This window comes from Empidonax traillii, unplaced genomic scaffold, assembly GCF_003031625.1.
Source record: "Empidonax traillii isolate 1590-97213 ecotype Southwest subspecies unplaced genomic scaffold, ASM303162v1 scaffold1479:size124046, whole genome shotgun sequence".
NCBI lineage: Eukaryota > Metazoa > Chordata > Aves > Passeriformes > Tyrannidae > Empidonax > Empidonax traillii.
The window spans coordinates 98,837-124,046 of record NW_020956672.1 but is presented as its reverse complement, the minus strand read 5'-3'; the positions used below and the strand labels follow the sequence as shown (position 1 = coordinate 124,046).

Here is a 25,210-nt window from a genome sequence, read left to right as displayed (position 1 = left end):
TAGACAGGAGCAGTGCCAGTGTCCCTGTTCTAAGCATGAGCTCATCACACACACCCAGACACAGACTCCAAGGGAATCAAAACTGAAACCTTTCCATACAGAAACTCTGTCTGCTGGTGTCTTCCTTCAGCAAGGACTCCTTCAGGCTCCTCAGCTCTTACCTGCTCTGGCTCAGCCTCTTGTGCTCTTGCCACCACACCTGCCGGTGCTGTTTCAGCAGCATTTGCTCTTTGTTAATTTTTGAAACTTGCTCTGTTTTTTTAATCTGCAGAGAAAATTAAAGCTTGTATTTTGAATCTGTTCAATAGCTTTATCAAATGCCCTCACATTGAAAATTTTAATGACAGAATGATGAACCTAATAGCTTTTTTTCAGAACTTTTTTTTCTAAAATCTTTTTTCTGAAGAAAAATGTGTTCAAGTGTAACCAATTTTCATGGGGAAAAGAAAGTTTATTCCATGTCAAGTCACAGTTAAATAAGAGGAGAAAATGAAAAAAATGCAGTCCATTTTCTTCTTTCCTTTTCCATCCCTATTTTAAGGGGTGAAGCAGGGGGAAGATGAGTAGAAGAAAGAAAAATTCTTACAGGTGGGAAGATGAAAGAGTGAAAGTCTGTCCTTCAAGAAAAAGAATTTCAAAAATGTATGACTAAAAAAGTATTTTTACAAAATCTATCCAATTAAAGAGGCTCTGAAACTGTTTGAGGGCTTCACAAAAAACATTTTTTCACACTCCAGATAAAACAGGAACACCTGCTTTTGAGGCAGATGGAGTTACTGCTTAAGCCAGAGGAAAAGGTGCCAGGGGGAGGCTGCTGAAGTGGCAGCCACACAACTCTGGCCAGCCAACAATGAAGGAAAAGGGATCAAAGCCTGTGGCTGCCAGATATCCCTGAGACATTTCCTCTCCCCCTCCTGCCACCGTGACTGTCTCTGCCTCTCAGTGCATACAGAGGACAAAGCTCCTCTCCTGCTCCCTCCCTTTGTGCTGCCTTGCCGTGCCCCTCCTCCAGAACACCTGTCCACCCCTGGCCCAGCCAACTTCTGACTCCACAGCTCCCACAACTCACACACAGGCCCTTTCTCCCCTCCCCAGAACCTCCTTCCTGCAGATACATTATTCTATGGCAGAATGGCAGCAAGACAAGAAAAAACCCTGGGAAAGCCTTGTCCTAGTTCATAACAGGGAACAGGGAATAAAGATCTCACTCCACATCTCGTTCAGCAAAGGAATGATCTTCTGAGTCAAAAATTCTGAGTTTTCCCCTGCAACTGTCCTGGCCAGGGTAAGCTGCACAAACCCACCCAGGAGCCCCCTGTGCTCCCAGGCAGAGAGCACTGAGGACACACACACAGACACTGTGTGACTGTGGCTGACAAACAAGGTGTTCAGAGCAACCTGCACGTGTGGCTGTGCTGGAAGAGAGCTGGAACACACCTGTGCCACGCTCTCAACCAGCGTGTTACAATGCTGTTAAATCAAGGAGAATGGCTCCTTATTTTTATTGCTTTCATATTTTCATCTTTAAAAAGTTACTTACAACTCCCTCTTGGTTACCATTAGGTGCCTAAAACTAGACCTCAGCAAACAGAATACTTTATTTAAAGCAATCTGAAAATACATACATCTTCAAATTGTTCTAAAACTAAGGTGAAACAGAACTCCATCCTTACATATGCTCCTGAAATTATTTTATAGCAACAGTAATGCCATTTATGTATTTATGTGTAACTCTTGCAATATTCCCCTTTTTTCCCCTGTGTATGTTGTCTTTTTTTTTCTTTAACAGTTACCAATGGATTTACCATTTGTTTCTTTGGTTCTGCCCCAAAGGAGGAGCAACCCAGCTCTTCTAAACGTAGCTAGCTTGAATCAGCAACAAAAAGTAGTAGCTGGGAACACATACTATTCTCTGTGGAGCTTTCAGAATATATATATTTTAATACCTAGTCAGTTGGAAAACACTGGAAAAGGTGAAAACCCAAAAGAAAGACGAAAAAATAAAGTTTGGATGAATTCAGTAAAATTTTGTGCTGCCAATCTGTGAAGAAATATCTACCAGAACTTTTGGTATATGATCCCTCCATGCATTACAGGAAACAATGCTCCTGTACTGAAGGAAGTGTATAAATATGCATTTTTTTCTCCCATTCACTGTCACCCTTCTCTACTATTAAACAGATTCCTGTGGTCTTTACCACACGAGCACTACTGCACCTATTTACACCTCTCTGTTGAGCTCTATGTTTACGTTTTATGGCTATTAAATGCTTTTGATTTTTTTTTTTTAAGGATCTGCCTCAGCTTAACTTTTTGAAATCCTTGCTTCATATCTTTTTGTTTAGCTTGTTGTCTGGGTCAACCTCCCCATTTGTTCCTGTAAATTCTTCACTGCCTCCGATTTTATGTACTAAGTTTGGATGAGTTTCCACAAAGCACTCAAATACAAACTCTTCCTGTCTTTTGAGGAAGCAGAATCCACACATATTTTGCATCTCTGATTCAGAGAAATTCCACACATTGACATTAACACATCCAACTCACAGTAACACTGGGATAAACTCTCATATTTGCCCCCCTTTGGCTGCACCAATTTGTTATCCCTATTCATTCTCAGATTCCTTGTGGCTGGGAGAAGAAATATGATCACTGGCTTTCAAAAGCATTCACATTACCAGTCATACATAAATCCCACCTTTAACTGAGTTTTTTCAGAGGCCATTTTTGCCTCTGCAGCAAGTTCATACAGATGTTTGTAGTCAACAGGTTTGTACTTCTGGCTGCAAAGAGCATTTCTTGCAGGAATCACTGGATTTTCTAGGATAGTCACATAAAACACACAAGGTCATTTCAAATTCTGGATAAATAATTTAAGTGTGAGTCATAAAATGAAGGTATTATAGATAGAAAGTAGAACCAGTACATTTTAAACACTGGAATTTTCCATAACAGAGACTGTTAGTTGGACAATGAGAATTATATAAGAAACATTAATCGGTTGTCTGTTTACAAACAGTTTTAAAATCATTGTTTACATGTGAATTTCATTATGAATTCACTTTAAACTGCATTTACTGGAAATTTAGTAACTTCTAATACAGAAATACCTAAATTTCAATATATACACTCTTCTTGCACCAAGCAGAAAACCTCCTCAGTGTTTACTGTAACCTATGGATTAAACAGGAGTGATTTTCTTCTAAGAGGCATAAAAACTACCAAACCCATGCAATGGGAATGAGTTGCAGTTCCATTTCCCAGTGCACCTCCAGCCATGCAGACCAACAGTTACATCAGAACAAACCCAGAGAATCAGGACTGCAAATCCTGCCTGAATGGGATTTGTCGACAGACCAGAGAGAACCTCTGAGGTAACCCCAGACAGAGCTGCCCAGTATTCCTGGATGGATTTCCTGGCTCATGGGACTGTGCCAGGCTGCCATTCAGAACAGGACTGTGGCTTCTTCCCCTCATCATCATCATCATCATCCTCCTCCTCATCATGGGAAGGCTCCCTCCTTCCCTCCTACTCACCACTCCTCATTTTCTCACCACTGACCTTGTCCTCACACCAATTATTCCACCAGGGCAGTGTTATGCTAAGCAGGTTATAGCTCTGATCTTGTATTAAGACCATTTCTTTTTTCTCTATATACCTTAAACAAAAAGCATTCAGTAGTTTGATCCACTAAATTCTTCCTTTTTACCCTGTGATCTTAGCATGAATAATCTCCTTTCTCCCAGTTTTTAGGCCTTTAGGCAGCTTTTTTAAGCCCCCTTTGTGGGTTTTTCTATGTGAAGATTTCCTTCTTGCTAAGGTTGCTTGCAACACTGTCCACCAGAACTCATGGAAAGTCATTCCACATTCAAAGAGCTAAAATTTCAGACCCAAACGCTCTGAAAAGCTGGAACATGTCTCAGGTGGAGACAGGCTGTGGGAGGTGGGGATGCTCAGTGGAGAAGGCTCCAGGAAGGCTTTATTGCAGCCTCTCACTATGTAAAGGGGGCTTACAAGGAAAACAGAGAAGAGCTCTTTACCAGGGCCTGTAAATGATAGCACGAGGGGCAACAGCTCTAACCTGAAAAGAGGCCAGATCCAGTGACAAACAAATTCTTCCCTGGAGGGTGGGCAGGCCCTGGCACAGGTTGGGCAGAGAAGCTGTGGCTGCCCCTGGATCCCTGGAAGTGTCCAAGGCCAGGTTGGACGGGGCTTGGAGCACCCTGGGCTGGTGGAAGGTGTCCCTGCCCATGGCAGGGGTGGCACTGGATGAGCTTTAGGGTCCCTCCCAACCCAAACCATGACTGGAGAGCTCTAGTACCTTCTATATGCAGCTATTGGTTGCACAGAGTATTTTATAAGCAGTTGATAAGACAAACTGGAACATACATACCTCCATCACTCATCCTAGGAGTTGAAAACGATGTTCCATGGTCCAGTTCACCCATTTTTATTTTTTAGGTGTTTTTTATATCTGTTGAGAAACAATTAGATGTTTTGAGAACAGTAACATTGTGGATGCAATCTAAAAACACTTTCAAAAATATCTATTATTTTCTGAAAGAGGCACATCTCACTAAAAATATAATTAGACAAAAATTCCTCAAGTTCATCTCTCATTTTAAGAGGGATTTCATTTGCCTTGTATAATTTAGCAGCTAAGAAAACAAAATATTATTTCCTCTGAAATCTGTAACGCTCACATAGATATCTAGTCTTTGCTTTATGCTTTTCAAAATACAACGAGTCCTTTGACCCAAACATTAGATCAGTTTTTGAGGTGTTCTTTGCTTCGGAGAAATTAAGCCTGAAAAGATCACTCTTTTCTTGCATTTAGAGACTGTCTTGATCCCTTTAGGAGTGTCTGCCCTAACACCTGTGAAACCCAGGCAGCTCTTTCAGCAGCAGTTGCTCGGTTCCTGGGGAGCAGCTGTATCGAGTACCCACATCATTGTGAAATTACGTGAGATTTAAGATAAAATAAGTTACACAACGCTGTAAAAAGACCTTTGAAATCTCAACCCCCTTGCTTTCACCATGATTAGGCATCCATGGCTGCCACCTCAGGTCTGGCACACAAATAAAAGCAACAGATCCAGCTGAGGTGTTTCAGCCGAACCGAACCCACGGCTGAGTCACACCAGAAGGGGAAGGTCATGTCCAACCAGGCTCCCCACAAACCCTGTCCCTCAAAACCAGCTCTACTAAGCCAACATTTCCTACACACAAGACTCCTCCTCTGTGTCATACCTCTGACTTTTGTCAAGGCAAGCAGCAACACAGTAAAGGGTAGAGCAGCAAAGTCTGTTCACTGGTGTATTGCTGAGTTATTCCCTCACTGTTCTCGAGAGCTGAACCAGTTTATCCTACAAATTTCAAGGGTGGCACAATGCAACACGACGGTGGGAAGGAAGAGCAGCAGAAGCAATGGAAAGGGAACTACTCTGACACAGAGCTACTAATGCCAGCCAAATAAAAATGTGAGAGTGCAACCAAAGATAGTTAACACTGTACTTTCCTGTGAGCTGTTTGACACTCTGCAGGGCAGAATCATCAGAAAAATACAGTGTGAAAACCCAGCTTAGATGGCCCACAGTTCCAGGAGTGAGTGTCCACACTTACTGCTCAGACATGGTAAATGCAGCTGAAATTACAGCCACCCCCCCATTGCTGCTGCGGCTCAGCGGGAGGATCGTCCTGTGCAGGGAACTGGGAGGTGACAAGGCCCAGGAAAGGCAGAGCAGCAGGCTTTGCACAGCCAACACTCCTGGACCAAACCAAGGGCAAAACAGTGAATGCTGATGGCTAAAGTGGGACATTTCCTAGAGCGTCATGCACAGTCTCCAGTGCTCTTTAGCAAGGCCAGGAGACTGTCCCTTGCAGGCTGAATGTCACCTGTCCTCACCCAAGAGTGGCTGTTCATTAATACAGGGGCCTCTGCAGGTCTGGGCTGAAAGTATCTGACAGGATCAGTAGGTCAGGAGCTACACTGAACGTCATCATCTGGTCACAAACACTGAAATTAAAAAAACACAAAAGCAAGCAAAGACATGAGGGAGTTCACTTTCCTCTCGAAACACTAATGTGTGTTTTACCATCTGATGTCACCTGCAAATAAATTCACAGTTCTATGCCAAACTCTACACCCTCCTGGAAAGTCAAGGGGGAAGGAAAGGAGGAAAATGTTAGCACATTGGTACTGCTGATTCTGTTTTATTCCGCTTGCAGCAATTATTTGGTTTCAGTTTGTAACTATATAACACTGCCAGACTCATCCAGACAAACGAGGCAATCCTCCATACCAGAAGCAACTTTGGTCCGTTTGTCATGCTAATGTTTTATCTATACATCAGTTTATCTACATACAATTTCCTAACTGCATATACACTTCAGTTGGAATAATTTTTTAAAAAAATTCAAATTAATTCTATATGTAAAGCCTTAAGGTAGGGATTTACATAACACAGTGAAGTATGGGATTCACCTCACTTATTTCTTCAGGATGCACAAAGACACTTTAACTATCGCTTCTTTTCCCCCCAAAGACAAAATATGGTTTTCTGCCTCTTCTTGGAAAGGTCAGCTACACACAGGCTTGCCTTCCAGTCTCTGGGACTCATCACTGGAAATACAACTGAACAAGAAATGCTCCGTCACCAACACACAAATCTTTAAGTTATGGACAGATAATTTCAAAAGGCATGTAAAGAAAATTCTTTTTATTCAGGTTGTTTACGAGCCTGTAAATTAGGTTTAGTTTAGTATCCCTGCTGGCATAATGCCCTGAGACTTCCAGCCTCCAAAATATTCTTCCTGGGAGGAGCGGAAAGCAGACACATCATGAAATTCTGTAATTATAAATGAGGACAGAGAGAAAACCATAACAAAAGAAAAGTGAAACCCCTGAAACTGGCATCATTTCCATGGAATTCTATAATCTTCAGCACTTTCTGGAAAGTCCAGCACAATTCTGTGACAATCTTCCACTGAATTTACAGTCATTAGTGTTGAACAGAAAAATGCAAAACAATAATAATAAAACCTCAAATTCTTGGCTCAATTTTACCCTTTCATTTAAGAGTAAATACCTGAATTCAGAGAAAAGGGAAAGCATCACAAGATATTTAAATTCTTTATTTAAAACTTTTTTTGATTGATCAGTCTAAACCTTTCATAGATCTCTTTCTTAGAAAGATCATAAGTCCCAATTCAAAGGCTCCATCAGGAAAATGTGAATATTCAGCTGTGGCTTGGTATTTCTGTAACCTGACTGATGCTATTGACAACATAAGAGTGAAGACTGACTGCATCAAATCTCCTCTTACCCCATCAGATACAGCCTGTAGTTACTCCAGGGCTGGAAAAGCAGGGGATCCTCCCAAGGATCCTGAACAAGCTTGGCCATTCCCCAGCAGAGCCACTGGGGAGCTCTTCAGATCAGCAGCACCGTTTTTAAACAACAGCAAGTTCCCTTGAGGGTTTTGTGTACTATGGTTAATATTTACACAGCAATGTTGGTTTTCCTTAGCAGAGATATCAGCAGGGCTATCACACTGTGAGACTGCAAACAGAAATAAAAATATCTGCATTGCACTGGAAGCAGATCATCTGCACAAGATCTGGGGCACCACATGAGCTTTGGAGATCTGTACCAGCTTCAACCAAGTCACCAGAATTCCCCAAACTAAAAGCAGGAAAATACATCCACAAGGGAAAGCACAACATGGGACAGTCCTGACTACAGAGTGGGACATCAGGGTTCCTTGCAAAGTCAGCAGCAGACACCGACAAGAGTGAAAGCTGCCTGGCTTTGCCTGCGACCACTGGCAGCTGTGGGCATCACCTGCCCCAGGCTGCAGGGACAGAGGGGAGTCAGCGGTACAAAGCAAACAATTTACCTCAGAGGATTCTCTGACTGCTCTTTTCACATGGTTAGTCTTTAGAAAGGACATTCAGGCCTCCACCTTCAGCTTTCCCAGCCCTCTCTCCAGTCCAGTGCCCCAGCAGTGACGCTTCCACTGCCCTCATTGCCCCAGCACCACTCCAGGAAATCCCTCTGATCCCTGGGATTCAGCGATTTCACAGAGCATAAAATCAACTTCTATTTTTCATTCTTGCAAGCAAAACCCATGGAGAATCACATGTAACAGATTTTTTTTTTTACTTCCTCTTGCATTTCCACTCTAGTTCATGGAAAGTGATGCAAATATTTCAGGGCACATCTCAGTTTTTAACGAGAGTCACTAGATTGTGCATCTGGAAGTGCTTCTAATCACCTTTATACTTTTGCTTTTGAAGAGACCATTGGAATTTTTGTATTTTATAAACTTAAAAGAGTAATTTCAACTATGTCAATGCTCTCATTAAATTCTGTGACATATTAGTATTTCTTCTGGTTGTAGAATCAGTATTAAAGGGGAAAGGAAATCAATTTACGGTGAGGCTTAGCATATTTACATCATAAAGACACTTCACAAAGACAGAATTATTTGTAGGTTTAAACCCAAGAAATTTAATTGACAGGTGATTAATTCTGGAGATCCTTGCTCAACGCCTACCCAGCAGGCTCCCTGTCAGCTTCAATCGAAATCTTGTACTGAATGCATGCTACATCTTACAGCCCAGACTTAGCATTTCTCATGAAAATTATTAATTTTTAAAGGTTTGCAGCTGCTTGAACAGAGCTAATGAGCTACAGCTAATGATTTTTTTTTCCATACACCTATGTATTCTGGAATCTAAACTACTTAAAGAATAGAAATATCAATTTCAGGAAGAGTTAATTGCATTAAAGCGTATTTTTGCCTTCCCAGGGTGCAACAGAATAGCTTCAGTTTGCATACCTCCTTTCTAAAGGAAGATCATTCAGTAAGCAGTACTCCTTCAAACCAGAGTAACTTCACTTCCCTTGCCATAATTTCTTTGGGAATAGGTTTGTTTCCCTTGTGTTTTTTGGCCATTAGTTATTAACATCCATAAAATGCAGCTTGAACTAACCACACTATCCAGGAACTTGGTCAATCCATTTATCATTTGTGACCAGAAAGATTATGAACAGATTCCAGAAGACTGACACCTTGGCATTTAAAACTTTAAAACACAGCTCTTTGGGACATGGCAACAAGGAAATCATTAACAAGAGAGAAAATGAAAGCTCTAAAAGAAGCAGGAAAAGAGCTGCATTAGGGAGCTCTGCCAGTTAGCATTACATGCTGCTCAAGTGCACAGGACGATGCAAACTGTTTCTGTGAGTACCAGCAATCCCTACCCAAGCTGGACACAACGAGCAGCACCTTGCAAGACAAACCTGGACTTTTCCAGAGCATGATTTCCAGGCTGGTTTCTGGTTATTCTCCTGCCTTCCCCATCAGCTCACAGTGCCTGTTCCAGCTCTGCTGTTCGTGGTCAAAAACAAGAGCAAGGGATTTAGAAATAAATTAAAAGAAAACCAGGTCAGGTCAGGAACTTCAGGCAGATAAAGGGAACACCACCTGACAATTTCATTACTGACCATGCCTTTAGTAGGGCTAAGGTTTTATTAGCTTAATAAAACAAATCAGGGTGAAGAGACATTTCAAAATTATGAATAACATAACAGATGAAACACCTGTCTTTAGAAGATAACTGCACAAGAAGCTGACAATCTGGTCTCTCACAAGCTGAAAAGAAACGCCAGTTCTCTGCTATTGACAGTCAGTCCTCCTCCCCTCGCTCTCTCACCACCTGAGCACTGCTTCTACTGACAAACTTGGGAAGAGAGGACTGCACAGGGACTCCCATCTGACCCTCTAACAAGGGCAAAACCAACTCACTCATGAAAAATTGGGGCTACTTGAAAGCTTTAAGGAGATTGGGCCCATCACACCCTCCTCCCTCTCTAAACCCCTTTTCTCGCTGTTCCCTGCGCAGCTGCCCCGGCAGCGTCATTCTCCTGGCTCACACATTTTGGGAGCCATCATCCTAATCTGGGTCCATCTGGCCAGATTTAAATGACAAGCTTCTCCTAACAGAGGAAATGCTGTCCTTTTTGAAAAATAACTTTGGATACCAGTAAGATTAGCAGCAGCAGAGCTACCCCTCTGGATTACCTATTTATTTATCCCTTTGGCAAATTGTTAATATCTTTCTACTGACACATTTCTCATTAACGTCAGCACTTGAACAAAATTTCACATATTCACCTTAGCTTTACCTCCTTTGAAAAGAAAGCAGGCAAATACATCTCCAGGAATGAACTGACGCAGAAAAAAACCTTATGGACCACTTTCTGTAATCGCAGTGCTACTGTGCCTGATTAACCAAGTCCTTATTCCCTTCTAGCCAACCCATTTCTCTGTTCCACAATGACGTCATACATTTGTATTTGATCTCAGCTTCTCAAGGACATTATTTTCTGTTTGCACAAATTCAACATTGTGACCTCACTAAAACAGGAAAAATGAATGCTGAACATGGTTTTGGAAAAGGACAAGATCAATATAAACCAGTAAGCAAATGTACCAAGCAAAATGACAAAAGCACTGCCAGTTAAATTTATTTCTGCTTTAATGCCAATATAGTTAAAAATCCCTCCAATACTATAAGAGTCCATCTAAGCTGAAATTCAGGTCCTGTGCTTCAAGACTTGGTTCAAACTTCAATAGAGTCCCTAAGCCAGGAGTCTGGATGCATCTTAGAAAGGAGTACAAAGAAGTCAACCAGAAGCCCCTGTACACAGAAACCTGTCCCCAAGAACACCAACTCAGCTCTGCCTGCAGCCAGACACAGCTCATCTTTTAGCAGCAGTAAAAAGCATGAGATTTACCAATTCTCAGTTTCTCCTTTGGGTAATTTAGTATTTCACCACAATTCTGAATTCTTTGAGGCAAGAACAAATGTGACCTCTTAAAGGATTACATTTCCAATTCAACCAAACACTTCAGAGCATTCTTCCTGGAAACCTTTGCTGGTGCCTGAGGTGTGTGACATCAGTTTATTCCTACAGATGGGAACAGCCAGTATTGAGGCAAGATCCTCCTCCCTTTCATTTACATAGAAATTAAAGCCCCAGTGTTAGTCAGCACTTCTGGAACAAGCAGAGTCTGCCCCAGGCTGCTCCTGGGGATGAGTCAGGCCAGGCCCTGGTTCCACAGTTGTGAGTGCTCCCAGTGAGCTCAGCCAGTGATTTGGAAGGAGCCTGGTTCCACTGTCTCGATCCAACCGGTCATCTTTGCAGACTGGGGTCAGGAGTGCCTCTTTTCCCTCTCAGCCAAACTGCTGCTCAGGCACTGCAGGGCAGCACTGCTGGTGGGGGGCACAGTGCTGAAAAACCTGCATGTGCCTTCTAAACCACAACTTTTTATGCATGTTTTAAATCACATTATCAAATGCAAAAATCAATAACGTGAATCAGCTCTACACAAAACACAATTTAATGGCATCATCCCTGACAGTGTAGCAGTGCTCTTCATGTTTGTGAATCCCACGAGAGCAGGTGTTACAATCCTACAGGGTGTACATCACTACAAACCAGAGCTGAACCGGGCACTGACTGAAAACCTAGAACACAGCATCAGTGGGAACTTGGATTGCGGATTAGATGTTCCTAAAAAAGAGAAACTCAGGAAAACATCCCCTAACACAGACATCCCTTTTTCTCAGGGCTCTCTTTGGAATACCTGGAGATTCCATAAAATTTGTGGAAGGCTTCTTTTAAGATTTTTAAGTTTAATGGAAATGTTAATTGCTTTGCTACTGCATATTCTCACCCAAAGAAAAGGAATATTAACATGAAGTTGTTGGAACCCTCTCATCCTAATTATTGTCAGGGGAAAGAGGCAAAGAATCACTCCCATTGTAGGGCACAGAGTACAAACAACAAACAAATAACCAGCTTGATCCCTTAATCAGATCCATTCTCTTCTGGTTGAACTAACTATGTGGAAATGGCACCCATCCAGAACGTGCTAATCTTGCAGCAGTCAATCCTTTCCCGGGAAAATACTCAGTATAATACTTCAATAATTCAGTGTCAAAACAGTTGCTGGAGAAGTCCCATAGTTTGACTGCAATTTAAATTTACATTCCCCTAAAGAAAGAATTATGGATCTCTTTGAAATAAAGTCAAGTCTCTGAAATGGTGCATTCCCAAAAGAGACGTAGTCCTTTTTGTCTATGATAATCTCATTACTTCCTCATTAAGTAAAACTTAATCCAAAGTAGGAAGATCAATTTGAGTAACACTTAAAACAATCAGCCTCATGGACTGCTCTGTCACCCTGCAGGGGCAGGGAATGGCTCACGAGCTTTCCAAGGATCTGCACGTTACAAGGGGCATCTATTGCCCCTCCATTCTTTGAATATTCTTAGAAAACCCAAGATAAAATAAACTTTAAAAGCACTTCACATAGAAAAAACATTGCAACAAGCAGATAAACAAAAGGAAGTAAATGTTTTAGAAGTTGACAAGTTGCCATAAAAAGGGTAGGAAATGAAGTCACCCACGTCACATTGGCTCAGGTGAGTCAGGTGGCATTTTACATTGTGTTGTTTTGAACAGAAGAAGCTCAATCCACTTCCACTGTCCAAATGTGTTGCTTTCAAAGCTGCAGTCAGCACAACTGGCAATTGCAAGGTTTGACTGAAAGAGAGGATGAAATGAGAAAATGCTCTGACACTTCCAGAGGGTAATTATCACAGAACAGTCAGGGTTGGAAGGGACCCTAAAGCCCATCCCTGAGGTCCCTCCCCTTCCATGAGGAGGGACACCTTCCAATGGACCAGGCAGCTCAGAGCTCCATCCAGCCTGGCCTTGGACACTTCCAGAGATGGGCCAGCCACAACTCCTGAACAAAATCCTGAATTGCTGAGCTTAAGACAGAAATTCTGAGGCATCATTTACAGACTTCTGTATTTGAACACAGGAAATTTGCAGTTTTATTATACCCTTTTTATTAATGTTCCGTCTAGCTTCCTATTTATTACTTCCATAGATAACAAAAGTTACCAACAACATGCTTGAACATATTCATTTAAAGATTTATTGGAAGATGTGAGGCTGAATTATCCATTATAGCACTCTATAATTTTCTCCATTACTGAAGAAATAACAAATGTTTTAAATCGACCTGTAACTGCCTGGGCCATAAATCATCCCTGTTATTGGCCAGGCTGTGTGGAGAGTGGGATTTTTGGAACAGTGCAGCAAGCAACTTCCCCCTCTGCTGCTCTGCATCCATCAGATAAAATACTCACATCTGCAGAATTCATTGAGCTCTACAAAAGTAAAGATGCTGTAACAAAAAACTGCAGAGAATCAACGTTCCCGGCAGTACAATAAGGGCTTGGCACTTCTCATCCAGAGGCAGGATCCACCCTGCAGCACAGGAATTTCAAAGGTGGATCCCATGTGTGGTAACACAGGGCCATTGCAATAAGGATGAAGTTCCACAGGCAGGGAGAGAGAAGGAGTTGGACCCCCAAGCAGCTGCAGCAGAACAGTGTGTTCTACAAGAGGCATCACAACTACTAAAGCAGCAGATACTGAAATAATCAATACTAGGCAGTAGCAGAAGTTCAATGAGAGACAGCTAAAGAGGCTTAGAGTAGAAAGGAGTCATTGAGCCACTCTAAAAAAACCCAAACACCTACTGAAGACTGGGCTTAAAAAAATCTGTGCAAAGTATCCGGATTCCAGCTGTTAAATCACAGCCTCATTGCTCTTCAGATAAATCAACCAATGTCATTTTGTTTCCAGTGCTGCAAAATGAACAATTGGAAATGCAGTTTCAGAGTCATGATAGCTTCATTTTCTCTATCTAGCTAAAGCCCAGATTTTCTCAATGCAGGAAGGGAAACAGGAGTCCAGTTCCTTGTTTTATGGAATTTAAGAGGTGATTTGAAGTTCTCCTCACATTTTGCACATCTTCTGTGCAGCCTTTTAAATTAAAGCACTTCCACCCACCACATTTTCCTGTTAGTTTTGTTAACGATGTTTTTTACTTTAGAAAACCAGATCTGTGTGGAAAGGTTCCCTGCCCCACTGCTGGAGGACTCCCTCCCCACAGCTCTGCTGACAGACCAGTTTGTGCCAGCATCTCCTAATGAACTGCAGGCAGGATGCAGCTGGATTAGTTTCTGCTGTTGGGGGTACAGTTCATCAGTGCTTCCAGAACACAGGATTGTCTGAGTAAGTCAAATTTCTCCTTAAGCCAAGACACTTTTCCCTGTTACAGCCTGCAAGGAGCTGTGGCTGTCTAGATTGCAGTGATTTGCACATTTATGGTTCTACTTCAGAGCAGTTCTGCACCTCACCTGCCTGAGTTCCACAGTCACTTCCCACACCAAGCTGCAGGTGGGATGGGATCAGGGTCACAGGGGGAAAGAGGAACCTGATGGAGCAGGACCTTGTGAGGTTGTGCTGACACCAAAGACTCTGTATCACCACCCCTCGAGTCCTCCCAGCCAATTTTTGTCTCAGTAGCATAGGAGGAGTCAGAACAGAGCATTTGTCTGCAGCCTACAAGAGAGAAGCCAGAGGGACAGGCAGTTCATGTGATTTAGGAGCCACTGCAGGTTGTTTTGTCAGGAGCATCAGTATCATGTTGTGCAGCTTTGGCCAGTTTTGCTAGGCTGAGTTACATGCAGGGAAGCATTTGGCACAACTTCACTTTAAATTATTGCATAACGTTGTCTGATCTGCTACTACAAAAAACAAGCCATGCTTGTCTGAAGCCTCTCAGTTACAGCCATCAGAAACGTACAGTCTGAAAATATGAATCAATCTTTTGGCAGATACATTTTCTTTGTTGCCTCCTTATTCATAAGGATCTCTAGATTTCAGTTTGAAATTCTGTATCCCCGATCTGGTACGAAAGATTACAATTTGGTTAATGTCTCAACACTCTTCCCGAGTCTCAAACACAGCCTAGTAAGAAGATGAGTAATATTTTGTTCAGCTTGAGAACTACAGCAGTTGCTAGAACTGCAAAGGATTTTAGCAGGCCTTCCCCTGTCCTTGAGCAGATAGAAGTACCTGCACTGTCCAGAGAAGGGGTGGGGTTTTTTTTTGCTTTATTTGTGGGCTTTGGGGAGTTGTTTTATGTTTGGTTGGGGTTTTTTTTATGTTTTCACTAACAAGAACCTGAAAACCCACAGAATAGGCCAACTGCCGATCTCCTTGTCTTTACTGGACATCCAACTTGTTGATACCTCCCATCCTCTCACCAGCCCATCCACCTGGCTGTTGCCAAGCTGTCCAGCTTTGTCAGGTGCAGCAGTGTCCAAGAGCAGCCCTGACTTACAGTGCACATGTGTGATCAAAGCTGGTTTCACAATTAGGACCTGGTTCCAGCAGCACAGCTCACCTGAGGATGTCCCTTTTCCTGCCCCCCTGCAGCCCAAACACAACACCCACACATCGCTCCCGGGGCCACACCACCGGGTGAGGAAACACGTGGGGACAGAGCGCTCTGCTTTTGCCAAGGGAAGGTTACTGAGCTCACCTGGGAGCCAGCAGCCTGCTGTTCTCAACCCTCCATTCTGCTGGAACAGGTATCCATGGCAAAACATTGCCCCTTCCTGCCCAAAGAGGAGGCCCCCTGTTCCCTGCGTGCACAGCTCCCCTCCTGCTGCCCCGTGCAGGCGTCAGAGGCAGGAACGGTGCACTTCACCAGCAAACTGAGCCCACTGAGGAAATAAGAGCATGTGTGCTGGCAGGTTTCTGGGGAAACTGGACCAATTGTGCAATCCAGCTGCCTGCACAGTTGCAGAATCCTGTTGCTGGCACGAGGAGGGCTGGAGATCTCCTTACAGGGCAGCATTGTCCTCCCCGTGGCAGCTGAGCCGGAACACAGGGGCTCTGCCATCAGAGGGCTGGTGATCACGCTGAGCATTTCGCAGGATCTACAATCAAATACTCCTACTTGATGCTTCAAAGCCATGCAGGAAAAATAAAGGAAGAAACTGCACACAACCTGGCAATATCCAAACAGTTTCCCTCAATATTTTGTTGTACCACAGGGAAAGGTAATCTCCACCCACAGCAGAGCAGTAATTTTGAACAGCACTGCCTGAAAGCGAACATTTCTGTAAAAGCTCTCGCTGAAACAGCAAAACCTCAGCCCCCCACTGCTGCAGAAATACACCTGTTAGGTGCCACACCACCCAGGTGCACAAGGAAAAGCAAGAGAACATGTAGTGCTTTTTATACCAAAGGAAATTACAGTCTCCAAATTAGCCAAAGTCAGTTGTATTGTGAATGTCTGAATTGCTGTGACATCAACACAAAGGCTTGCAGAAACTTCTGAAATCAAATTGTATGTTTTAACGAGAGGAAAAAACCCCACACGTCTAAATAACTTTGCACATGAGCTCTAAACAGCTGCCTGTGTGTTCAGTTAGCCTGCCATGGGCATCACTCTTCTCCAGGTACTTTTTCCCCAATCTTTGTTATTTCAGTATCAGATTACAGATAAAACAGCCCTAAATAGCTCCCAGGAAAACAAACAAACAAACAAGCAACACTGTTTTTGTGACTGATATTTGTTTTCATAATCCTGCATTTCCACGGTTCAAGTGTTCTGTGCCAACAATTCCCACTTTTCAGCCACACTGCCTGCATGCTTACATCCAATAAGAAAACCTAGATAACCTTGCAAACAGAGAAATAATCACTAAAATTAAAGATGGAATATATATAAAATGAATATCAATTAATTGCAGAATAGATTAAAGAAAGCAGGTAAACATAAGGACTTGAAATATTGGAAGAGTACAACAGCAGCAAAACAACCAGCAAATGCCTGCTAACTGTGTTGCCCTCTAAACCACTGAAAAGGAGCACAATCAGTTTAAGAGGTCAGATTCAAGGCTCAAGAGAAACCAGTAAGGTTCTGAAGGAAAACACGGCACACAGATTTTTCTGGACTACAAACACAGTAGAATCAGGGCTTTCCAAATGATGCTGAGAATGAAACAGCATCTTACTTTCAAGATACATCCCAAAGAAGGTGAATGAGAAGAAACTCTATTTGTTTGTTGCTGGTCCCAAAACTGATATAAGAATTGAAACCTGTATTTGACAAAGCCCACTATCAGCTGATGGAATCAGGAATCAAAGCTAAAATGGGGTGCCTTTCCACAGCCTCTGTTGTCCCTGTTGGGCTCAGTGCAGGGATAACCAGGCAGGATCGCTGGGCTGGGACACACAGCAGTCAATTAGATAATGCATTGGCTGCTCAGGGTGCCAAAATAAATAAAGCAGCTGTGAGGGGATGACTAATACCAGATAGAATGGAATAGCTGCTCTTCACTGACAGTCACTCAATATATTTCCAAACCTGACAGGACCTCAAATGCTACTTTTCATTCTTTGGACTTGTGTTGTGCCAAAACAAACCATCTCAAGATCCCTTTCTCCTTCTTGCCAGTATTTCTTACCCTTTCCCGTCCCACCCCGGTGGGAAACTCTAGCACACAGCCAAAGCTTGCAGAGCACAGCTCCACAGGGATACAGGGCTCTTGGAACAGCCTGTTCTGCTTATTCTGGGTTTGCAGCCACCCCCCTGGAACCACCCAGAACCTGGGGGGCCTGCAGATGGCACGGTGCCACCTCCCTTGTCCTGCCAGCAGCCTGTGCCTTCCACAGTCCCCACAACAACTTCAGCAATGGTTACATTCACCTGGGGGCAATAAGCTGCTTCATTGCCAAAAGCTGCTATCTGTGGAAGCTAAGCCAACGCCTCAATAGCCAAATTACAGGTTAAAACCAGCTGAGACTGATTTAATTAATCCAGCACACCTTTAGTAGAAGACACCTTGCAACTAATGAAGGCCACTGCTCTCAGAGGTTCTGTACTTTCTCCTCTCTTTATTCTAGACCTCGGTATTTCACATTTTCTTTTTCCTTTTCCCCAGCTCTCCACTCTCATTTGACCCTTCCTGCACTTATTTCACCCTTGTAGCTCTTTGTTTTACTAAGTTTCTACAGTTATTCCTCTCGGTTCCTGTTTCCCATTTCCTAGAAGGAGGCCACTATTCTGGTTTGGTAACATTTTATATCCACTTCACATGGTATGAATCATGCCATTTTCAGAGCAGTGAAGACTCAAGACCCCTGTTTACAGCTGCCAAGCATTTTCAATGTGGATATGATCATGCTGTGGGAGTTCCTACTGCATTATTCCATGCAAATACCTCATAGATTAAATATCACACCAATAACTTACAGGGTTTCTGAGTAGCACATTGTATTCCCAGAAGGAAATTAGGAGAAGGGGCTATGAGAATTTTGAGTTTAAAGGCGACTCTCCATGTTCAGCGACCTCCTTGTTACCTGCAGTTCCTTCCTTGACAGAGGGTAAGGGCACAGTTCTGCCTATGGTGTTAACACTGATTAACCCACGTCACAGTTCTCACGGGTCCTTCTGCCAAAGATAAAAATATGGTGAATCCCACCAGACAGCAAACTGAAAAACTGACCTGCATGGAAAAAAAGACACAAGTAAAGATGCAGATGCTATATTTATGGTTAGGGTACAGCAGGATTTCTACCCAGTGTGCCTCAATGAAACAGGGGAAGGGGTGAATAAAACAACCTCTTCAGACAGCAAGAGCTGTTCACTGAATTACACCTAACATGAGTCTGCCTGCAGGAGAGTATCTAGACCCTTTTAGCGTGCTAGACAAGTATCAGGAAAAGATAAAAGGCAAAAGCATAACAGAATAAAATGAGAACATATGCACTTCTGAGAAGATTCAAGTGGTAATTTAGTCTTGGCTCCTTTTAGCCACTTACAGTGTCACCACCGCATCCCTCAGTGAAGCGGTGAGTGTGTATCGCTGTGGAGGGGAGGAGGAAGGAGAGGAGCGGTGAGTGGGAAACCAGTCAGACACCTGGGACTGACCTGGGCGGTCTGTTCAGGACAAGCACACGATGCAGAAACGCGACCAAGCATTTAACACACGTGCCCTCCCACCCGAAACCTGTTATTAAAGTGCTTCACAGCATCTTCAGAGATAGTGGCTTTTCTTTGGTCCATCTGCCACTCCCCACGCCACCAAGAGAGTTCAGCCGCGACCAGAAGCTTCAAAGCGGTGGGATGTTCAAACATCATGGGAAGCACTTTCCAGTCGTTCCCGAGCGCCTGCCCTCGGCCCGGTGGGTGCGAGCAGCCCGCGGGACGCGGTGGGTCCCAGAGCGGGGCAGGCTGGACGGGAGCACGCGGCTCAACAGTGCGGCCAGACGGGGTGGTCCTGCGGCTCCCATGGGGCTCCGGCGGCGGGGCAGGGGCTGCCGGGGGGCCGGGCCCCGCTGCACCGCCCCTTTCGCACCCGGCTGCCCGCCCCGCCGAGCCCGGACACTCACCACGAGGCAGCGCCCGGCCCCGCGGGCCCGTGCAGCGAGCGCAGCCGGCAGAGGGGCTGGACACAGAGCGGGCTGGGCTGAGCTGGGTCCGGCCCGGCTCGGCTCTGCTCAGTTCGGCTCGGCCAGGCCCGGCCCGGCCCCGCGCTGTCCCCGCCGCACACAGCATCGGTAACCATGGCAACCTCAAGTCGCGCTGCCATTGGCGGGTTTAACGCGGGGCAGCAGCCAATGGAGGGCGGCCTCGGGGCCGGCCTGGCCAATGGGCGCGGCCGCCTGGCCGGGCGGCGCGTGACGCGGTGCGCGGGGCGGGGCGTGGCCGGGGCGGGCGGCGGGGCCGCCACCATGGAGACCCCGGGATAGGGCGGGCGCGCCCGGCGGGGCCGCTCCGTGCGGTGAGTGGGGCCGGGGGCCGGGGCTGGGGGCCGGGAGCGAGGGGGGTGAGCGGCGGAGCCCGCCGAGGCACCGGGGCCGAGGAGCTGCGGAGCCGCCGCCGCCGCCGCTGCTGCCGCCGCCGCCTGGGGCGGACCCGCGCGCGGCCCGCGGGCGGAGCACGGCGCGCCCTCCGCGCCCGCGGGAGCCCGGTGGGGTCGCCTGGAGGGGCTGTCCGGAGGGGCCCTGCGGCCTCAGGAGCCGCCGCCGAGCCCGGGCCCGCCGGGGTGTGCGGGGCGTGCGCGGGCCGGAGCCGCGAGCAGAGCGGAGCCGCGGCGGGCACGGCCCCCGGGCGGCCGCACCGCGGGGCGAGCGCGGGGAGCCGGCGGGGGGACCCGGGGCCGGCCCGGTGCTCCGGAGCTCTTGGGCTCCGGCTGCCGTCCCGGTGCTCCCGCGTGTCCCCGGCTGCCGTCGCGGTGTTCTCGGGGTCCCCGGCCCCGCTGCCGTCGCGGTGTTCCCTGCGCGGGATCCAAGTGCGGGGTTTTGTACCCGCCGTGTGACCGCAGAGTTCCGAGCCGCGCTCCCGCCGGTACCGGGGAGCGGCGGAGCATCCGTGGCCCGCGCCGGGAGCGCGGCTGGCGGGGCTCCGGCAACTTTGTGCGGGGTTTGCCCCCGCTGTGCCGCGGGAGCAGCGGCGTGGGCAGGGCCGGTGCGGGGCCCCGGGGCCGGTGTCCGCGCTGCCCGCGGCGGTGCCGCCGGCCGTGCCTCGGGCTCGCTGCAGTGCGAGAACAGAAAGTGCTCTGCAGGTGCCGCTTACCGAGGGCAACCGCCGTGGCTCGGGCCGAGAGAGCTGGGACGTGGAGTGTCGGCACAATAAAATGAATACTGCTGCCGAACCCGGGCTGTTTCAGCACCGGAGAACCATAGCTGATGACTCGAGCCTGCTCTGCTCCATTCCCCCTCCCGGCTGACGCTCCGGAGGCATCCCCGGCTCACCGGCAGAGAACGGGGTGTTTCTCAAGTGCATGTGTTTGCCCCGTAGACCTTTGTACTTTTTTTTTTTTTTTTAACAACCTCCTGCTCCTTGTTAATTTTACATTAGTCATTGCTTCCAGATTGGACTGTTTGAAGGAAAAGGTGTGGTTGGACTGAGAGCAGTAGTGTTGCATGAGCCGGCTTTTCATTTTTTACAGCATTCTCATTTGTTGATAACTTTGAGTTTAGAGATTAGGAGACAACAAGGATGATAACGTTTTTCTTTTTAACTAATAACTCTATTTTTGAGGTAAATAACTTGCTCACTGTCATAGAAACATGGGAACCTATTAAATATACTTGTTAGCTTATGGAGAGACATTAATTCAGTCTTGTCCATCATGTTTAAGGTGGGGGGAGTGTGTTTTGAGAGCTTTTCGTTGGCACTTATCTTCTGTAATGTTTCTGTTAAACATTACAATGTTACATGCAAACGAATGTAACCGGACTGTGGAAAGCAGATTGCAGTATTTTTCTCCTTCTGTTGAAATTGCTTTTGAAGGGCCTTATTGCTGCTGGAATGAGTTACTATTAATATTTTTAATTAAGGTAGAACAGCTGATGGGCCTTTTCCAGTAAAAACTATGTCTCTTGCCCTTTTGTCTTGTTAGATGTTAAGGATAAATAGGAGTACTAATAATAGAAGTTCTGCTGTAAAATGCAGTTGGAGCAACTTTGGTGAAAGAGTAGTCTTCGATAAGAGGGGAGAACTTTTTTCCAGTTTTTCTTAAAATTTCAGTAAGATAACACCTTTTGGAGTTTGCTTTTTTTAATAGTAACGCAGGATCCCTTTACAATGAACGTGATTTCAGTCACTCAATGAAAACAAGGAAAGCAATAGGATATGTTACTTTTTTTTTAATAGCAGCTTTGTGTAGTAGCAAAGTAGGATTCATAATGTATTTTGGTGTATTTTTTATATCAAGTGATAGTATGTGCTGTGTGCAAATAATAGTAATGTCAATTAGTAATGTGTCTGGTGTTTAGCATAGAAACCTGCATATAGTGTGAGAGAAGCCTCTGTGGAGAAACACTGCATATTAACCAAATAGGAAACATAAATAAGGACTTCATGTGCTTCTGCTTCACTTTATGCAGGTTATTTAAATACATTAAGTACAGATGAAAAGTTAAAGCAATTCTGAAAGATGGGACTCTGTGAGTAATGTCTTAATTTTGTTGTGTGTTTTTTTTTCTTTCTTAATTGTGATGCTGAAAATTAGCAAGTGCAACATGGGGTTATTTGTTTGGTGCAGGAGAGCAGTTACTGGTTCAGGGAGCTCAGTGAGCTTAATGAAATGGTAGTGAGTGTAGTCAAGAGTAGTTGGCCTTAGTACCAGGAGGCACTTATTGTAATATTTTACAGAAAAGACCCCTAAAGAACAAGCAGAACTCGTGATCCTTGTCTGGAAGAGCGTACCGGGGAGTCTGTTATCAGCCACGGTCTGTATTGCTCTCAGTGCTGCCCTGTCATTTGCAGTGAAATCAGGGAGCCTGGCTTCCAGGGATTGCTCTGCAGGAGTAGCTGTGCTCCCTTCCAGCTGTTCCCAGCGTGGCTGAGCAGAGCAGTCCCCAGAACAGGGGGCTTTTCTGAACAGGCTGCAAGGCTCTGTTCTGCTGCTGTGGCCTGGGAGCCCAGAGCTGCAGGAGTTGGGGGAGAGGCTGCCCTGCTTCAGAACAGTAACCTGGTGTGCCAGGGGTGGGTGGGACACAACTGGAAACAGCTGCTGCAGGAGGAATGTGTTTCACCATCTTGTACAACGAGTGTGTGGACATCTCCCAAGGAACCCCTGCTGGTGTGGGTCAGAATTCTGGAATTTCAGCAGCTTTGGTTAGGTTTGGGGGTTTCCTCTAGTGAAAGTAAGACAGCAAATCCTAATGAATATGGCATGTACTATCACTCTAAAAGTAAACTGGTTCAAACTTCAGTAATTAAGTAAGGAAAAGAAAAAGGCCTGGCAGAGCTTTACGTGCAAGTGACTGGAAAGCTGGATCTGAAACTGGGCTATCGGGAATGGCCCATAACTATCAGCTGCTGCTGTTCCAGCCTGGACTGCAATGCACTGTCATCAAGGCAGTTCCACTGCTAGTGAAGATGGAGAGCAAATACCTAACCAAAGCCTGTGGAAGTGGCCCTTCCCGAGGAGCAGGATGCGCTGGCTCCGGCAGCAGCGCTTGGAATGGAGCTGGAGGGACTGCCAGCTCTCTGGGCACGCTTGGGAGCTTTGCTGATTCTCAGCTGCTTTTCCTGAGGCCTGTGAGATGTCCTAGTTCATTGGATAACTTCTCATGTTCTTTTATCCAAACGGAATACTCATTTATTCTGCTCAGGGGAGGTTTGCAGAGGGAGGGGAAGATGTGGACGAAGACAGCCGAAAACTGCCTCTGGTGACTTTCCTGAAGCTTTTGCTTGCATGGGAGAAAATCACAGTTAAATCTCTGCAGCTGATAGCAGCGTTCAGACCTTTGCTCATCTCCCCCTTGCTGCTCCTTTCTTCTGAGGCGGAGGAGAGAGACCTGGATTTTAGGAGGAAGGAAGGAAGGACTCCTTCACTGTCACGGGAGATGAATTACTTTCTTTTTTGATGATGGAATCCCCGACTCTGTCATGACAAGGAAGGCTGGAGGAGAGAGGCTGTGCGTGGTGTCTCCCAGCGAGGCTGGAGAGCCGCAGGACGCGGTGGAGCCGGTGCGTGTCCCGGGGTCAGGGAGGTGACTCGGGCTCGGGCTTGTCCTGCTTTGGGGCTGGGCTGTGAGTCAGCCCCGCTTCCTGGAGAGCCAGCGCTGTCTGCGGGGGCAGCACCGGCAACCAGCCCGGCCAGTTTGCTGCTGCCTTTCCTTGGGGAGGGGAGGGGAGGCAGAGCCTTCGGCTGGGACCCGACAGAATGACTGGGGCTGTCTGCACCTTCCTAGTCCTCTGCATTGCATCCTGCTTTTACAGGCCAATGGAGACAACTTTGGGAAGTGGGGGAAAACACATTATTTGTGTATGGGATTTTTAAACAAGATACCTTTTTAACAGAATTTTTTTTAAAGGCCATACTTTTATTATTCATGTGTTTTCCTCCTGTTATTGTAATTTTAAGAAAGAAAAAGAAAGGTTACGAAGGAAAAGAAAAAGAGTTACGAAAGAAAAAGAAATTGCTAAGAAATGTCTCCGTGACCATCTCTTACAGATCTTCCCCTCCCCTTTTCTACTTTGCATAGCATTTTAGAGAGTTCTTACCTAGCACTAGGAATTGAAGATGAGTCAAATTCCTGTTTAATGGCTTTTAAAAATCATTTTAAGTATGCCTTTATTTTAGTGAAGAAAATGAAACTAGAAGTTATTACTTTCTTGGAGAGTGATTGATCCATTCAAGAAATAATTAAAATTAAAGCCCACCCCATGTAGTGTTTTAACTGAAATGTAGTGTGTTTTTGTGAACCTTAGATCAGTGTTATAGCTGATGTTCTGATTGGTATTGTGATTAATTCATTGCTAAAGAGGAGAAAGGAATCTACTGTAAACCCTTTGAAGGTGTACAGGCTGAAACTTGCTTTCTGCATCACAGCTCGGTGGGGGGATTTTTGATGTGTTTGCTGTTTGTGCAGCCATGGGGTGGTGGTTGTGGGCAGTGAATGAAATTCCCCCGTGGCTGTGGGATCCTTGGGATGTGCCCCTGTGCAGGCTCTGGGATGAGCTGGCCTTCAGGGTGACTGAGTTGGTGCAGAGCAGTTTAGGGTGCCGGATCCCCACTCTCTGAGTGAGGGACATCGTGGAGCATTGGGTGGGTTTTGCTGGTCTGGGGGTCCCTGTGCTGGCTGGCAGCAGGGGTGGCCCTGTGCAGTGTCAGGTTAGCCCAGGAAATGTCCTTAGACTGATTGGGGCCATCTCCAGAGGCAGCAGGAGCAAAAGGGGAATGTCCTGGGAGGAGGTGGAGGGGCTGAAGGTAGCAGCAGTTTTCCTAGTGCCAGGCAGGGCAAAGAGTAGCAGAGATGTGGGAGCAAATGAGGAGCTGGGATGTGGTGCCAGATGTTGCCTTTTCGCTCATAAGGTCTAGCTGTAAGGGAACAAGGAAGAAGCTTTTTAAAAATTCGGTTAGTTTCTGTGGGTGCCAAAAACTTTTCCTGTCTTCACCTGCTCACAGGAGATGCTTGTGGTCCCTACGTGGCGGGATAAGCTGGAGGTTATCACGTGGGCTATGCTTTTAACAGGTTTTCGGTAATGTACTCAAAAGCATTTGCATTACACGTGTCCAGATAGAGAGCTCCTAGTCTATCCTTTAATTTGCTTTAAATGATCTTACTTAGGCCATCTCTGCTAGAAATCTGATGTGAACAGGAGACTTCCCAGTTTGTGATATGTTCCTGTCCTCTTCCCCAGGAAGGCAGCAGCAGGCAGTGCATCCTTGGTACTCTGAAAGGAAACCTTTTCAGTTCCAAAACCATGCTCTTCAATGTCTTGCCTTGGCAGAATTTCC

General features: G+C 45.7%; 1 protein-coding gene and 1 long non-coding RNA gene across 9 annotated transcripts in view; one reads left to right on the top strand and one right to left on the bottom strand.

The window, feature by feature from the left end:
• Positions 1-136: 136 nt before the first annotated feature.
• LOC114070228 lies at positions 137-19,380 on the bottom strand. Of its 3 annotated transcripts, none has more exons than XR_003573893.1 (4): positions 19,344-19,380; positions 4,392-4,472; positions 2,696-2,817; positions 137-265 (listed from the first exon to the last, which is right to left on the bottom strand). It is a non-coding gene; the product is annotated as an uncharacterized LOC114070228 (long non-coding RNA). The 3 variants fall into 3 exon arrangements; XR_003573894.1 differs by lacking the exon at positions 19,344-19,380 and adding an exon at positions 9,306-9,343; XR_003573892.1 differs by lacking the exon at positions 19,344-19,380 and adding an exon at positions 6,483-6,632.
• A 320-nt stretch (positions 19,381-19,700) lies between these two features.
• Positions 19,701-25,210, top strand: part of PKP4 (plakophilin 4) — an 82,629-nt gene continuing 77,119 nt past the window's right edge. For all 6 annotated transcript variants that reach the window (XR_003573891.1, XM_027907483.1, XM_027907482.1 and 3 more), the window contains exon 1: positions 19,701-19,735. The gene's annotated coding sequence lies outside the window, so the exon portion shown is untranslated. The remainder of the gene's footprint in view (positions 19,736-25,210) is intronic.